Genomic DNA, 15,054 nt, shown 5'->3' with positions numbered 1-15,054 from the left:
TTGAGTGGGTCCTCAGTGAGCCTGTGAGCTCTTTGAGAGCTCAAGGCATTTCTAACTCAGTGCCTACACCTGCTGGGTCCAGACACTGTGCCTTATTAAGGACAGGAGGTGCTAGCAAATGTCTGTTTTGTGCACCTCTGAATGCAGAGCACATGACATCATGTCAGCTAACAGTTGCACCAGAAGGGTGTTCAGAAGCTCATACTAGGGTTACCCACGATTTGTTTGATCTTGAGCCCAGCCATTTGAACTCTGTTTTTGAATTGGCCTGATATCAGCTCATTGCTAACCTTTCTCAGGCCGGTTTCCCACATACCCAGCAGATTTCTGCTTAGTGCTAGGGCTCTGAACTTTTTATTTCACTTAAGAACATAACTGCAAGATGGAATTCAGGAAGGATCGACCTGCTTCTAATGTGCACAGTTTTTAGTTTGAAAGTTTAGGCTTTGTTTTTTTATCCCAAAGCTCTTTAAAATGTGAAAATAGTTTCTTAGGTATATTTTTGCCTCCAGCAGAATAGCTGTCCGTAGTATAGTTGAAACTGCAAAGTAAGAACCCGGGCCGTGGAGCTTCATTTTGAAGACTTGGGTTCAAGTCCTGGCTTTATCATTTACGAGCCCCAAAATGTTGGGCAGTTGCTTGACCTCCTTGACCATCAGTTTCCTCAGTGGACAATTGGGAAGTCTTTCTCATAGGATTGATGGAAAGTTTACATGAGGTTTTGGACCTTAAATTGGCATTTTTACTACTATCTGGTTCATAAACTGGATTTGAAGGCCATTTTAATTTAATTTACTTTTTTTCTTGAGGTAACATTGGTTTATAACATTATGTAAATTTCAGGTGTACCTCATTGGATTTCGACTTCTGTATAGACTGCATTGTGTTCACCACCAAGTCTGGTTGTCACCTGTCATCACACACATATGCTTCTTTTTCCCTTTTGCTGTCCCCTCACCCCCCTTCCCCTCTGGTAACGACCAACCTGTTCTCTATATTTATGTGTTTGTTTGTTGTTGTTTTATCTTCCATATGTGAGTGAAATCTTACAGTATTTGGCTTTCTCCATCTGACTTATTTTGCTTAGCATAATATCCTCAAGGTCCTTCCATGTTGTCACAAATGGCAAGATTTATGGCTGAGTAGTGTTCCATTGTATATATACCACATCTTCTTTATCCATTCATCCATTGATGGGCACTTAGGTTGCTTCCAAATCCTGGCTATTGTGAAGAGTGCTGCAATGAACATAGGAGTGCATAAATCTCTTTGAATTGTTAATTTCATGTTCTTTGGATAAATACCCAGTAGTGGGATAGCTGGATCATATGGTATTTCTATTTTTAATTTTTTGAGGAATCTCCATACTGTTTTTCATAGTGGCTGCATCAATTTACATTCCCACCAGCAACATATGAGGATTCCCTTTTCTTCACATCCTCTCCAACACTTGTTATTTCTTGTCTCTGTAGTAATAGCCATTCTGATGGGCGTGAGGTGATTTGCATTGATCTGCATTTCCCTAATAATTAGTGATGTTGAACATCTTTTCACGTGCCTGTTGGCCATTTGTATATCTTCTTTGGAAAAATGTCTGTTCAGCTCCTCTGCCCATGTTTTAATCCACTTGTTTTTTTGTTGTTAAGTTATATGAGTTCTTTATATATTTTGGATATTAATCCCTTATTGGATATATGATTTGCAGATATCTTCTTCCAATTGATAGGATATCTTCTTGTTTTGTCAATGTTTTCTTTTGCCATGCAGAAGATTTTTAGTTTGATGTAGTCCTATTTGTTTATTTTTTCTTTTGTTTCCCTTGCCTGGTGAGACATGGTATTCAAAGAGATACTACTAAGACTGATGTCAAAAAGTGTACTGCCTATGTTTTCTTCTAGGAGTTTTTTGGTTTCAGGTCTTGCATTCAAGTCTTTAATCTATTTTGAGTTAATTTTTGTGTATGGTGTAAGATAGTGGTCTACTTTCATTCTTTTGCATTTGGCTGTCCAGTTTTCCCAGCACCATTTTTGAAGAGACTTTTCTTTCTCCATGGTATGTTCTTGGCTCCTTTGTCAAAAATTAGCTGTCCATAGATATATGGGTTTATTTCTGGGCTCTCGATTCTGTTGCATTGATCTGTGTGTCTGTTTTTCTGCTTGTACCATGCTATTTTGATTACTATAGCTTTGTAGTATACTTTGAAATCAGGGAGTGTGATGCCTCTAGCTTTGTTCTTTTTTCTTAAGATTGCTTTGGTTATTTGGGGTCTTTTGTTGTTCCATATAAACTTTAGAATTCTCTGTTGTATTTGCATGAAATATGTTCTTGGAACTTTGATAGAGATTGCATTGAATCTGTAGATTGTTTTAGGTAGTGCAGACATTTTAACTGTGTTTATTCTTCCAGTCCATGAGTATAAAATATTTTTCCATTTCTTTGTGTCTTCTTTGATTTCTTTCAACAATGTTTCATAGTTTTCAGTGTACAGGTCTTTCACCTTCTTGGTTAAATTTATTCTTAGGTGTTTTATTCTTTTTCTTGCAATTGTAGATGGGATTGTATTTTTGATTTCTCTTTCTGCTATTTTGTTGTTAGTGTATAGAAACACAACTGATTTTTGTGTGTTGATTTTGTACCTTGTAACTTTACTGTATTAATTTATTATTTATAATAGTTTTTTGGTGGATTCTTTGTGGTTTTCTGTATATAAAATCATGTCTTCTACAAAATAGTGACAGTTTTACTTCTTCCTTTCCAATTTGGATCCCTTTTATTTCTTTTTTTTGCCTAATTGTTCTGGCTAGGACTTCCAACAATATGTTGAATAAGAGTGGTGAAAGGGGGCATCCTTGTCTTATTCCTGTTCTTAGAGGGATAACTTTTAGTTTTTCACCATTGAGTATTATGTTAACTATAGGTTTGTCATATATAGCCTTTGTTATATTGAGATACTTTCCTTCTGTACCCATGTTATTGAGAGTTTTTATCGTAAATGGGTACTGAATCTTGTCAAATGCTTTGTCTGCATCTATTGAGATGATCATATGATTTTTATTATTCATTTTGTTAATGTGGTGTATCACATTGATTGATTTGCAGATGTTGAACCATCCTTGCATCCCTGGAATAGATTTCACTAGATCATGGTGTATGATCTTTTTAATGTATTGTTGTATGTGATTTGCTAGTATTTTGTTGAGGATTTTTGCATCCATGTTCATCAGCAATATTGGCCTGTAATTTTCCTTTTTTCTGTTGTCCGTGTCTGGTTTCGATATCAGGGTAATGTTGGCCTCGTAAAATGAGTTAGGAAGTATCTCCTCCTCTTTAATTTCTTGGAAGAGTTTGAAAAGGATAGGTATTAAATCTTTGAATGTTTGGCAGCATTCACCAGGGAAGCCATCTGGTGCTGGACTTTCATTTTTTGGGAGGTTTTTGATTACTGTTTCAATCTCCTTACTGTGATCAGTCTGTACAGATTCTCTGTTTCTTCTTGATTCAGTTTTGTAAGGTTGTATGATTTTAAGAATTTATCCATTTCTTGTAGGTTATCCAATTTGTTGGCGTGTAGCTTTTCATATTATTCTCTTATAAGCCTTTGTATTTCTGTGGTATCTGTTGTAATTTCTCCTCTTTCATTTCTGATTTTATTTATTTGAGCCTTCTCTCTTTTTGTCGTAGTAAGTCTGGCTAAAAGTTTGTCAAAATTGTTTATCTTTTCAAAGAACCAGCTATTAGTTTCATTGATCTTTTCTATTGTCTTTTTAGTCTCTTATTTCCTTTATTTCCATTCTGATTTTTACTATTTCTTTCCTTCTACTGATTTTGGGCTTTGTTCTTCTTTTTCTAGTTCTTTTAGGTGTAATGTTCGATTGTTTATTTGAGGTTTTTCTTGTTTTTTGAGGTAGGCCTGGATTGCTAAAACTTCCCCCTCAGTACTGCTTTTGCTGTAATGCATAGATTTTGGTATATTGTATTTTCATTTTCATTTGTCTCCAGGTATTTTTTGATTTTTGCTTTGATTTCTTCATTGAGCCAATAGTTGTTCAATAGTATTTTGTTTATTCTCCACATATTTGTGACTTTTCCAGTTTTTTTCTTGTAGTTGATTTCTAGTTTCATACGGTTGTGGTTGGAAGAGATGCTTGATATTATTTCAGTCTTCTTAAATTTATTGAGACTTGTTTGTGATCTAACATGTGATCTATCCTGGAGAATGTTCCATGTGCATTCAAAAAGAATATGTTTTGCTCTTTTTGAATAAAATGTTCTGTATATATCTATTCAGTCCATCTGGTCTGATGTGTCATTTAAGGCCAGTATTTCCGTATTGATCTGCTGTCTGGATGTTCTATCCATTGATGTAAGTAGGGTGTTGACATTCCCTACTATTATTGTGTTACTGTCAGTTTCTCCTTTTATGTCTGTTAATATTTGCTTTCTGTATTTAGGTGCTGCTATGTTGGGTGCATAGATATTTACAAGGGTTATATCCTCTTGTTGGATTGTTCCCTTTATCATTATATAGTGCCCCTCTTTGTCTCTTGTTTTTTTTTAAGGTCTATTTTGCCTGATATAAGTATTGCTACCCTAGCTTTCTTTTTGTTTCCATTTACATGGAATATCTTTTTCCATCCCTTCACTTTCAGTCCAGGAGTGTCTTTAGATCTGAAGTGTGTCTCTTGTAGGGAGTATTTATATAGGTCTTGTCTTTTTATCCATTCAGCCACCCTATGTCTTTTTTTTTTTAAACACTGCAGATCTCTCCTCTTTTTTTTTTTTTTGAGGAAGATTGGCCCTATGCTAACATCTGTTGCCAATCTTCTTCTCTTTTTTTTTTTTCTCCCTAAAGCCCCAGCATATAGTTTTATATCATAGTTGTAGAGTTGTAGCTCTTCTATGTGGGATGCGGCCTCAGATGGCTTGATGAATGGGGAGTAGGTCTGCACCCAGGATCCAAACTGGTGAACTCTGGGCTGCCGAAGTGGAACGTGTGAACTTAACTGCTACGCCACCAGGCTGGCCCAACCCTATGTCTTTTGATTGGAGCATTTAATCCATTTACATTTAAAGTAACTATTGATAAGTATGTACTTATGGCCATTTTGTTACTTTTTTTCTGGATTTTTTTTGTAGTTCTTATCTGTTTCTTTCTTCTTCTCTTGCTCTCTTCCCTTGCAATTGGATGACTTACTTTAGTGTTATGTTTGCATTCCTTTCTCTTTATTTTTTGTGTATTTATGATGGGTTTTTGGTTTGTGGTTACCATGAGATTCATATATAATAACCTATGTGTATAGCAATCTCTGTTAGGTTGATGGTCACTTAAGTTTGACTTCATACTACAAGCCCTATATTTTTACTGCCCACCCCACATTTTATGTTTTTGACATTATGTTTTACCTCTTTTAATTTTGTGTATCCTTTAACCTCTTATTGTAGGTATAGATGATTTTAGTACTTTTGTCTTTTGACCCTCATACTAGCTTTATAAGTGGTTGATCCACTACCTACACTATATATTTGTAAAGGCCGTTTTTAAATAGCAGTTCCAAAAAGTTTGCTTTTGAAGGAAAATGCTTGGATATGTAAGTTTTCCTGCATGTATTTTATTTCATTTTATTTTTTGAGTGACAAAATAATTGAATTTATAGTTGGGGGACATATAGCATCTAACCGACTTAGGGAACATACATGACTTATAAGACTCAGTTATAGTCCAAATAAATTAGAACCACGGAGCTATAGGCTTTGAGAAATTATAGAAACCTTGGAAGACAAGAGGGTAAACGTTAATTAATGCATATCGTGTGGAGGCTCTGTGCTATGCATGCTGGATATGGTATTCCCAGGAAATGATTATATACACCCTGATGGGTAGGTGGTATTAGCCCCATTTTGAAGACAGAGAAGCTTGAGCTCAGGGAGGTTAAATAATTTGCACAAGTCCAATATCAAAGCCTTGAACTTCCTTCTGTACTCATGACGGCTTCTAGAAATTCTTTGCATTTACAGATGTGACAAGACCTGCCTTTACTTTGTTGATTCTTTATCCTCTTACTCCAGGGCCAGATAAAGCAGTGGAAGTCAATACTCTTGATGTCCCATTAACTTGTTTAATAATCTAGAATAGTGTCTTGACTTTTCCTGCCAAGAATTTGCTCATTTTGATCTCCTCTGACTGCAGTCATTCATCAGCCTTTACTTCTTTTTCTACGTTTTGCGGAGATAGTTGCCATTGCCCATCTCTGCTTTTGAGATCAGGAGTGTATTTGAAGAGGAGGTCATATTTTCTTTTAAAAAATTATAGGTGGAAAATAAAATGCCTTGAGTATTTCCCATCATCTCCTCCAACCAGTGGTGGTGGGAGTTAGGAGCCATGATTCTCCTCTTGAAGCTGTCACTGACCAGTGAGAGGACTTTGAGCCAACCCCTCCTTCCCCTGTCAGGGCCTCAGGGTCTTCATCTGTAAAGAGTGAGGGCACTATGAGGTGACTCCTAAGATTTTAAAATTTTGCATGTTTTGTGGTGTCAAAACCATCAATTTCTGCTGAGCTGCGTAATCCTGCAGCTGTTTCTCTGATACTTTTCAATCTTTAGATTTAATCTATTCAACAATGTATAATTTTTTAAAGGGAAGCTTTTATAGACACTTCTAAAATATAAGGGGGGGATAAATGGATGTTAAAAAATAGAAAACAACCAATTAAATAGTATATAGCATGTAATTCTCCTTGGAAACTTACCATGAAATTGAGGAGCGCTTTAACAACTGGTAATTTAAATTGCATTTGAACTCTGCTAATGGTTTGTTTGCATGGGAACTTCAATCATTTCACAGCGGTTCTTTAGCAAAGCTGCTTGTTCTCTTTATGGAAAAGAAGAAAAAAGTTATTAAAAGAGAAGTTGACTGTGGAAAAGGGAGACCCCTTTGATTTGTGCATTGAGGGAAGCGGGCAAGTGTATGAGAGATTCCCCCAGGGCCAAAGGTGGAGAGCTTTACCTTTCAATGAAGTTGAGAAATCTGGGCAGTCAGATGCCCTTTGCTGCTGTTGTGGAAACCGTTCTGATTTATATCTTCCTCTGCAAGGAGAAGCTGAGGTTTCCTGGGCTTGGGGTGGGGGCTGTTTTTTTGTTTTCTATGAGATTGCACTGTGCACAGGTCCAGTGTTGGCCTCCTAACAGTCCATTCCTCAGCAAGTTTGAAATTATGCCTTTCTCTCATTTCAGTGGAATGGCTTTGAGAATTCTAGTGTCCTTGAGGACCACTAGCTCTCAGGAAACTCATTGCTTTGCGAATTCATCTTGATTATGCTCCATCTTTCTAACTTAATTTCTTTTTACATTTGGCTATATTGCAAGAGCTTGGAAGCAGATGGTCAGAGGCCTGAGTATGTAAGTCCTGGTTTGCTCCAAAGGTGATTGTGTGACCGAGGGCAAGTCTCTCTGCCCCACTGAGTGTCAGTGTCCTCCTCTGTTAAAGTGGCTTATAACTAGGTCCATTGGAGCAAGCCCTGCCATTAATGGTGGGCTCCTGGAGTCACCATTTCCCTGCTCTGGCCCCAGCTTCTCCTCCTATCAGTTGGAAGAGTTGAGGTGGATCGTTTTTAAAGTCCCACCCAACTTTGAGCTTATATGGGTATTTAAAGACTGAATGAGATAATATACATGAAACAATTGTGTGATTGGTTAAATAATGTTTAAAATGACAACAATGAAAATGGGAGTAGCAGTTTTTCTGGTATGTGGATTCTCCTGCATATACAAAACACATATTTTATAACAGCCTGCTGCCTTGGCATTCTTGTCTGTTGGAATATATATTGCATAATCCTTAGCAAAATAGTAATAGCTCTTAATGAAATAAAACCTGTAATGGAGACTTATCAGGAAATGTCTAGATCATCCAGCTCTCTGCTGCTCACTGGCTCTCATTTTTCTGGAAAGGAAACTAAGGTTCACAGGGGTCACTAGGTCCCACAGTTAGAAATTTGTCTCCAAACTCATATACCTTGTCTCTTTTTTTGTTGGAGTTCAGATTTTGCTGTTAATTTTTTCCTTGGTAAAAATGTGAGAGTCTAACTAACTGATCTGTTTCTTTCATGTCTGATATTACAATGAAGCTGTTTTTCCGGAGAGCTGAGGTATGAACACTAGGGTACCAGCATCCTCTTTCCCTATCATTCTGAGAAACTTAGTGAAATAGAAGTGCCAGGAGCTGACTGAGGGCTTAGGAGGTATAAAGGTAAACCACTAGATTTGTGAGTTTTAAGCCTGGCATTATTCCCGGGATAGCCTTAACCAGTGACTTCATAAATCTGGGACTTCTAAAGCTGGTAAGATCCTAGAGTTTCATAAGCAACATCCTTCTCCAGTTTTCCATAGGTGGGAACACTGAGACTCAGAAAGAGAACCGAAGACAGAATCCAGTCAACTGATTCCCAGTCTAGCACCTTTTTCATTGTTCTACTGGGCAGTCATTGGAGGGAAGATATTTTTCCTCAATTGGTGAGTCCTATGCAGAAAAGAAGACTTTTCCCTTTTATAATCAATGTGTATGTTTTAATGAGTTTTAAAACTCAGTGGCTTCCTTTTAAAGCACGGGCACTAGTAACGGATGGACTAAGAACTAGAGAAGAACCGAAATGTTCTTCCTTTTTTTTCTCGAGATAAGACTTCATTGGCGATGGACAAAATATAATAATGTTAATAAAATGTGTGGCAAAGCAAAGGCAGGACTCAGCTCTTGGAAGGTGGCATGAAGAGACATTGGAAGAAAACTTGGAGTAATGATGATTTCGGGTTGCCAATAAGTGTATTGCTTCCTTCTTTCTCCTTTGGCATGGAGGGAAGTGTTCTTGAAACTGAAAGACCAAAATGAGAATCTCGATGAACAGTGTTATGGGCATTTGCAAGGAAAGAATGTAATATTTTTGAGTGGCTCTTGCTTACCCCTGTGCAAGGTACTTCTTCTTCTGTGATCCCATTTTATTTTCATAACAACCCTTTGAGGTAGGGGAGGCTAAATTTGCTTAGGGAAAGGGTATGAACCTGTGTCTTAAGGAGACTGTTAGAGTTCCATTGAGACCTGAGTTTGAATCGTGTTGCACACTCAGAAAGGGAAATGGTGACTAGGTAAGATAAGCTTTCCTTTGTGTTTTGAAATTCCTCTGTGTTTAACAGGAAGAATAGGACATCATGTCCTGAAAAATGGGGGTGATGAAAAGAATCAGAGTTGTGGGCTACCCTGGGCTGTGGGGACATCTGAGGAAAATAGCTGGGGAATTCTGAGAAAGGCTCCATTTAGAATTCTAGATCTGTGGTCTTCATCCTGAGGGCTAGTCCATATGTGTCCCAAGCACTAGCTTTATATTGAACAAATAATATACCTTGCCATGTTTATGTTGTAGTTTTCCAAAATGGAGCAGATGCTTTTGTGATTGATAAAACCTAACTTCATTTAAAAGTGTGGCTGAGTTTATAGATACATTTTACCACCTTTTCTTTTCTTAATCAGTGTATCTGAAAAGAACAACTGACTTTCTGTGCACCTATGGATCTGTGTAAGACAAAAGGCTGGAAACCATGGCTTTGACTCTTGAACATTTTAGTCTGTTAAAATTTCAAATATGGTCTTGAACATTTTGCCTCAAGCAAGTATGTTATCTAGAACAAAGTGGGTGGGGGATCCTGCTGGAAACAGGCAAGTCCAGAGGTAAGTTGGGCTTCAGGCCCAGTTTGAGAAGGACTCCAGCTCTTTTTCTCTGCAGTGCTCCTTGCCCTACCTTCTTTTGTGTGTTGGCTTCATCCTCAAGATGTGTCACCTTATGGTCATGAGGTGGCTGGCTGCCTGCTGCAACCTGGGCTGTAGGCTGCCTCCTTCCCATTTGGGGGAAGAGAGCCTTGTTTGCCATATCCCCGCAGACTTAGGTTACAGCACATTCCTGCACCAGACACTGAGGCCATGAGGAGGAGACTATGCTAATTGGCATGTACGAATTTGGGTTCTACTCTGAATTTGGAAACAATCCCACTCAAACCTCATGGCAGCTACTCAGTGGAGACGAGGTGGTCCCTCAAAAGAATATCTGTCTGTTGTTAGGAGAGGGACTGAGGGCTAAAGTTATGTGGGTGACTAGGAACCTTCTCACCCTCATGTCAGAGTGCCCCTAGAGTGTTGGACTTTAGTCTTTGCCTCATCCTTGGAAAGAGACATTAGCCAGCTGGACTCTTCAGATGAGGATGCTGAGATGACCGGAAATGTTGTCTCGCCAGGATCTGTTATGGGAATGAGACCTTGGAGAAGGCAGGATGCAGGGCACACATGGTTATGGTGTTCAAGAATATAAAACCTGGTCAGAAGAGGGACAGCTTCTCTTGTCACGTGTGTATCCCCAGAGGCTAGTGGGATCTGGCACACAGTAGGTGCACAGTGCATTTTCATGGATAGAAAGAATAAATCCAAAGATAGGAGTGTCTCTTTCCCTGAGGGTGTTCCATCAGGCACTGGCCAATTCTCTGTTGGAGAGTTTTAGGAATTCTAGCACAGATGAGGCTGGACTGCATGGTTTTATGAGAATGAAACAAATGACTGGACAGAAAGAGGCTTTTGGGACTAGTATGGCCTAAGAAGTTTGTGAGTGTGTAAAAAGGCAGTAAGTATGGTGGGATGGCGTATCAGAAGGTCTGCCAATTATGAGATGTGCAATCCTAGAAAAACAACATCCCTCTGCCTTCATTTCCCTGATCTGAGAATTAGGGATAATCATCATTGCCCTGCCTGCCTCTCATGTTTGTTTAGAGCAAATGGGTTGGTAGGTGCCAACCTGTTTTGCAAACTGTAAAGTGTGATCCGTATGTGATAGGTTATTACAGTTGTTTTCTTCTTTAGGTTAAAGACTCATCTTGAATATAAAGAAAAGTATGACAATGTAATGTGCAGTCTCCAGCACTGTGCTGGGTGCACACTATATGCTCAGTGCATGTCCTTCCTCCCTACCCTGCACCCTCATCATCCCAGGATTGGATGGGCACTACTTTGTCCTCAGTCTTGGAAAGGAGCTAGATCTGGAAACTCGATGATGGTGGTTGAAGTTGAAATGAAATTGTGTATTACTATTACTTTTCACGTTTGTTTTTGCTCCAGGCAGCAGGAGGTGGAGGGGGGTGGATTCTGAGACTGAGGATGTCTCAGTACTTGAGAAATCTCTTAGAAGCTGCAGTCTAGACGGTTGGTTCCTGCTTTGTTTGATGAGATAATCACACCTTCTGCTCCAGGCGTGACTGGCCCAGTGGGAGTCAGGAAGGAAATTATTTCCCTCAGTTGATACTAGTGTACAATTGTTGACAGTAGCCAAGGGCTTTCAGTTTTAATATTTCCTCTTTGGTCCTCAGAAGAATCAGGTGTTAGTCTCTGCCGGAAGCCAAGCATTGGTCACTTCCACTTCACTTTCAGAGGTGAATATCTTGGCTCCCTACATTTATTTGGTCAGGTGTTTCTGGGCCTGTGTGACGATTTGCTTAGCCAGCTTGTATTACGTTTATATTATCGCTTCGAAAATTACAAAAGGACTTACTAAGTCTGAGCAGGGACCCAGCCAGCCTCCTGAGGCTCTGTGCCTCTTCTGTAACCCAGGGATGTCTTGTAGGAGGTGTTTGCTGTCCATGAAAGTAAAAAGTAGAGCTATCTCCCTTTCTCTCTTTTGCTTTCTTCCTCCTAATTCCACACACTTCTATTTCCTGACCTCAGCACAGTGCAGATACCTCTACTCTACCTTGGGGAGGACCCTTGGAGGTCAGAGGAATTCTCAGGTTCTCCCTCATAGCTTACTGTGTGGTAGAAGGGGTCTGATGCCAAGTGGATGGAGAGCCCCATGAGTTCTTTGTAGATTGCTGCCAGATGTTGACCCTTGGTTAACAGAGTGTGTGCTTGTTCTCTGCTCTGATCCCAGTATTCATCTGGAAGTCAGTGAACCTCTGGATCCTTTGGATGCCATGGCAAATTAGGCATAGTCCCTGACCTTGAGAAGCTTATAGTCTAGTTGGAGAGAAAGATACACACATGAGAACTACACATTAGAAAGGTACTGTTTACAACACACATTTGTTAATCAGTAGATATCTTTCAGCCCTCCTATTAAGTGCTTGGGAAATCGAGGTAAGTTAGAGCCTCAGATCTCATGGCGCTTAGATGAAAGGTTTGGAGAGTAGAAAGAATTGGGAACATTGGGGGAGGTTTCCAGGAGGAAGGGATCTGATCTGAGAACTTCTCAGTGAGCCATAGAGCCAACCCCTTAGGCTTGGTAGGGTGGGCCTGTGGACATAGATTGGCCCACTAGGGGTGGACAGGTTCTGAGGGCGGATGTAGCTCTTAGCAGAATACAGCTGGGCAGGTAAGGAGTCTCTCATCTTCTATGTGTGGTTCAGTCTCCAGTTCATTTCGTATCAATATGCTGCTGCTGAAAGTGCTACGTTACTTCGACCTACATTATTTCCATGGTCAACTCTGTGTGGCCAGAGCATGCATGGTTATATATCACCAAGCTGGAAAGCATCTCTACGTCCTGGGGGACAAGGGTTCTTTTCAAGAGTTCCTGATAGCAAATCTCTTATAGTCTACTTCCTAGGCCTCATGAAAAATAGTGGAGCTGAACAGGGGTCATTAAAATAATCCAGGGCTGGGCCTCTCAAATTTGGATGCTACCTTCATTATCTATTACTGCATAACAAATTACCCCAAACTTAATTCCTTAAAACAAGAAACATTTATTATCTCACAGTTTCTGTGAGTCAAGAATCTGGGGGCAGCTTTGATGACTACCTCAAGGTCTCTCCTGAGGTTGCAGTCCAGGTGTCTACTGGACCAGCAATCTCATCTGAAGGCTCAGCTGGGGAGGACCCACTACCAAGCTCACTCACATGATTGTTGGCAGGATTCAGTTCTTTGTGGATATTGGACTGAGGGCTTCAGTTCCTTGCTGACTGTTGGCTGGAGGCTGCCCTCAGTTCCTTGCTATGTGGCCCTCTCCATGGGGCAGCTCACAACATGGCAACTGGCTTCCCTCAGAGCAAGTGAGCAAGAGAGAGTCCCTTGGATGCAAGCCACAGCCTTTTTGTAATCTAATCCTGAAGTGACAGACCATTCCTTCTGCCTCATTCTATTTGCTAAAAGCAAGTCCCTAAATTCAGCCCACAGTTAAAGGGAGGGATTGCATAAGGGCATGAATATCAGGAGGTGGAGTTATAGGGGGCCATCTTAGGGGCTGCCTACCACAGATACCCTAGGTTACATGGTATGTGCTAAGGTGGGAGTAGGAATTACACAGAGCCACTGAATAAACTCAACACACCTCTGTGGATCAATTTTACTTGAAGGCTTTTTTGGGGAAAACTCCATTTAAAATCTGAATATAAGCATTGATATATATAATTGCACAGAATGCAAAACTGGCATGGCCTTTCAGGGGAAAAACACAAGTTTTCAACTACTGCTCCCATACTCTACATTTTACCTTCCTTACCAGTTAGAGATGCTTTGATGGAAATGTTTGAATGTTCTTGCTTGAGCTCTTTGCTTGTACGGGTGAGACACCAAGACTGGAGAGGAGACAGACTCTTCCAGGGCTGTGGAGCCATGGGTAGCCATGGGAGGAACCATCTAAAACACCTTTGACTCTGGTCCAATGCTTCCCCTTTATCTGTCCTCCCAGTCTCTGCTTCAGAATCAGTCTATACAACTGGTAGGCATCTCTTATCTGCTTTTTGCAGCCTCTATCCTGTCCCAGAAACAGATTGGGGAAAATAGGTCAAAATTTGGAGTCCTGGGCCGGCCCCGTGGCTTAGCGGTTAAGTGCGCGCTCCACTACTGGCGGCCCGGGTTCGGATCCTGGGCGCGCACCGATGCACTGCTTCTCCGGCCCTGCTGAGGCTGCGTCCCACATACAGCAACTAGAAGGATGTGCAGCTATGACACAACTATCTACTGGGGCTTTGGGGGAAAATAAATTGAAAAAAAAAAATTTGGAGTCCTGAGCCTTGATATTGTCCCTTTAGTTAAATTTCAGGGTCTGTGTCTCCTGTTGAGTCATGCTGTGTCCTGAAAAGTTGCATAAATCGGTATTACTTGGCTCAGACAGTGTGTCTCTGCAGTTATGAATAACATTTGTATTAAGAACAGTGAGCCAATACACAACGTTACTGTGAGACTGACAGAATCAGACATAAAACCTCAGCGAATACCTTCTGTCTGGCAGAAAGTTCTTTTCCAGGGCATCCGTTTCTTCTCCCCACCAAAATAGTCTTTTTATAAAACCAAGCTCGGCAGTACATTTTATAGAAGATGACAGGTTCCTTTAGAGTCTACCTTAACATTCCTAAAAAATTAATGGAAATGGGAGATGTAAAATTATGATCAAGCTCTTTAGTAGCCCTACAGCCAAAATAAGGAAATCCAGCTTTGGTCATTGCCACTGTCACTGGCCAGAATGTTAATACTCCCCCAGCTCCATTGCCCCTTTTGACTCTCAATATTTTTATACTTTTAGTGCTTTCAAAGTGTTTCTTATTATTTAATTTTTATTGAAAGTCCATAGTAGGAAATAGTTTTAATTAGATGAAGGCAACATGGTAAATTAGAATTTGGAGTACCAAGACTTCTAGGTGTTAGTTGTGTAATCTTACCTCAGTCACTTAATTATTTTTAAACTGGGTTCCATATCTGAAAAAAAATGGGGTGAATAGTGCCTACCTCACAGATTCTTTTGTGCTCACAAAGCGGTGTAATGTATATAAAGTGCCTATTGAGTATGGTACTTAGTACGTAGTTGGTGCCCATTCAAGTTAGTTTCCGATCTCCTTTGCTAGAAACCACTCTCAGTTCTTTTCTTATCTCAGTGTCCCCACTTTGTACTCAACTGGGACTAGACCTGCAGCATTTGCATATCAGTCACCCAGATTTCATGTTTTCCTGAATAAACTAAAAGCCTTAACATTTTTAATTTTGCTCAATGGCTCCCAAGACATGAATACAGACACCATAATATGCTCACGTTGTCT

General features: G+C 39.9%; 1 protein-coding gene across 6 annotated transcripts in view; it reads left to right on the top strand.

The window, feature by feature from the left end:
- Positions 1–15,054, top strand: part of LPP (LIM domain containing preferred translocation partner in lipoma) — a 646,929-nt gene that overhangs the window by 61,708 nt on the left and 570,167 nt on the right. For 4 of the 6 annotated variants that reach the window (XM_058556131.1, XM_058556125.1, XM_058556128.1 and 1 more), the window contains exon 2: positions 8,376–8,508. The exons of the other annotated variants lie outside the window; for them this stretch is intronic. The gene's annotated coding sequence lies outside the window, so the exon portion shown is untranslated. The remainder of the gene's footprint in view (positions 1–8,375; positions 8,509–15,054) is intronic. 6 annotated transcript variants of the gene reach the window in all.

Source organism: Diceros bicornis, chromosome 15 (assembly GCF_020826845.1).
Source record: "Diceros bicornis minor isolate mBicDic1 chromosome 15, mDicBic1.mat.cur, whole genome shotgun sequence".
Taxonomy (NCBI): domain Eukaryota; kingdom Metazoa; phylum Chordata; class Mammalia; order Perissodactyla; family Rhinocerotidae; genus Diceros; species Diceros bicornis.
Note: the sequence above shows the minus strand (reverse complement) of the source record. Positions and strands in the feature narration are given on the sequence as shown.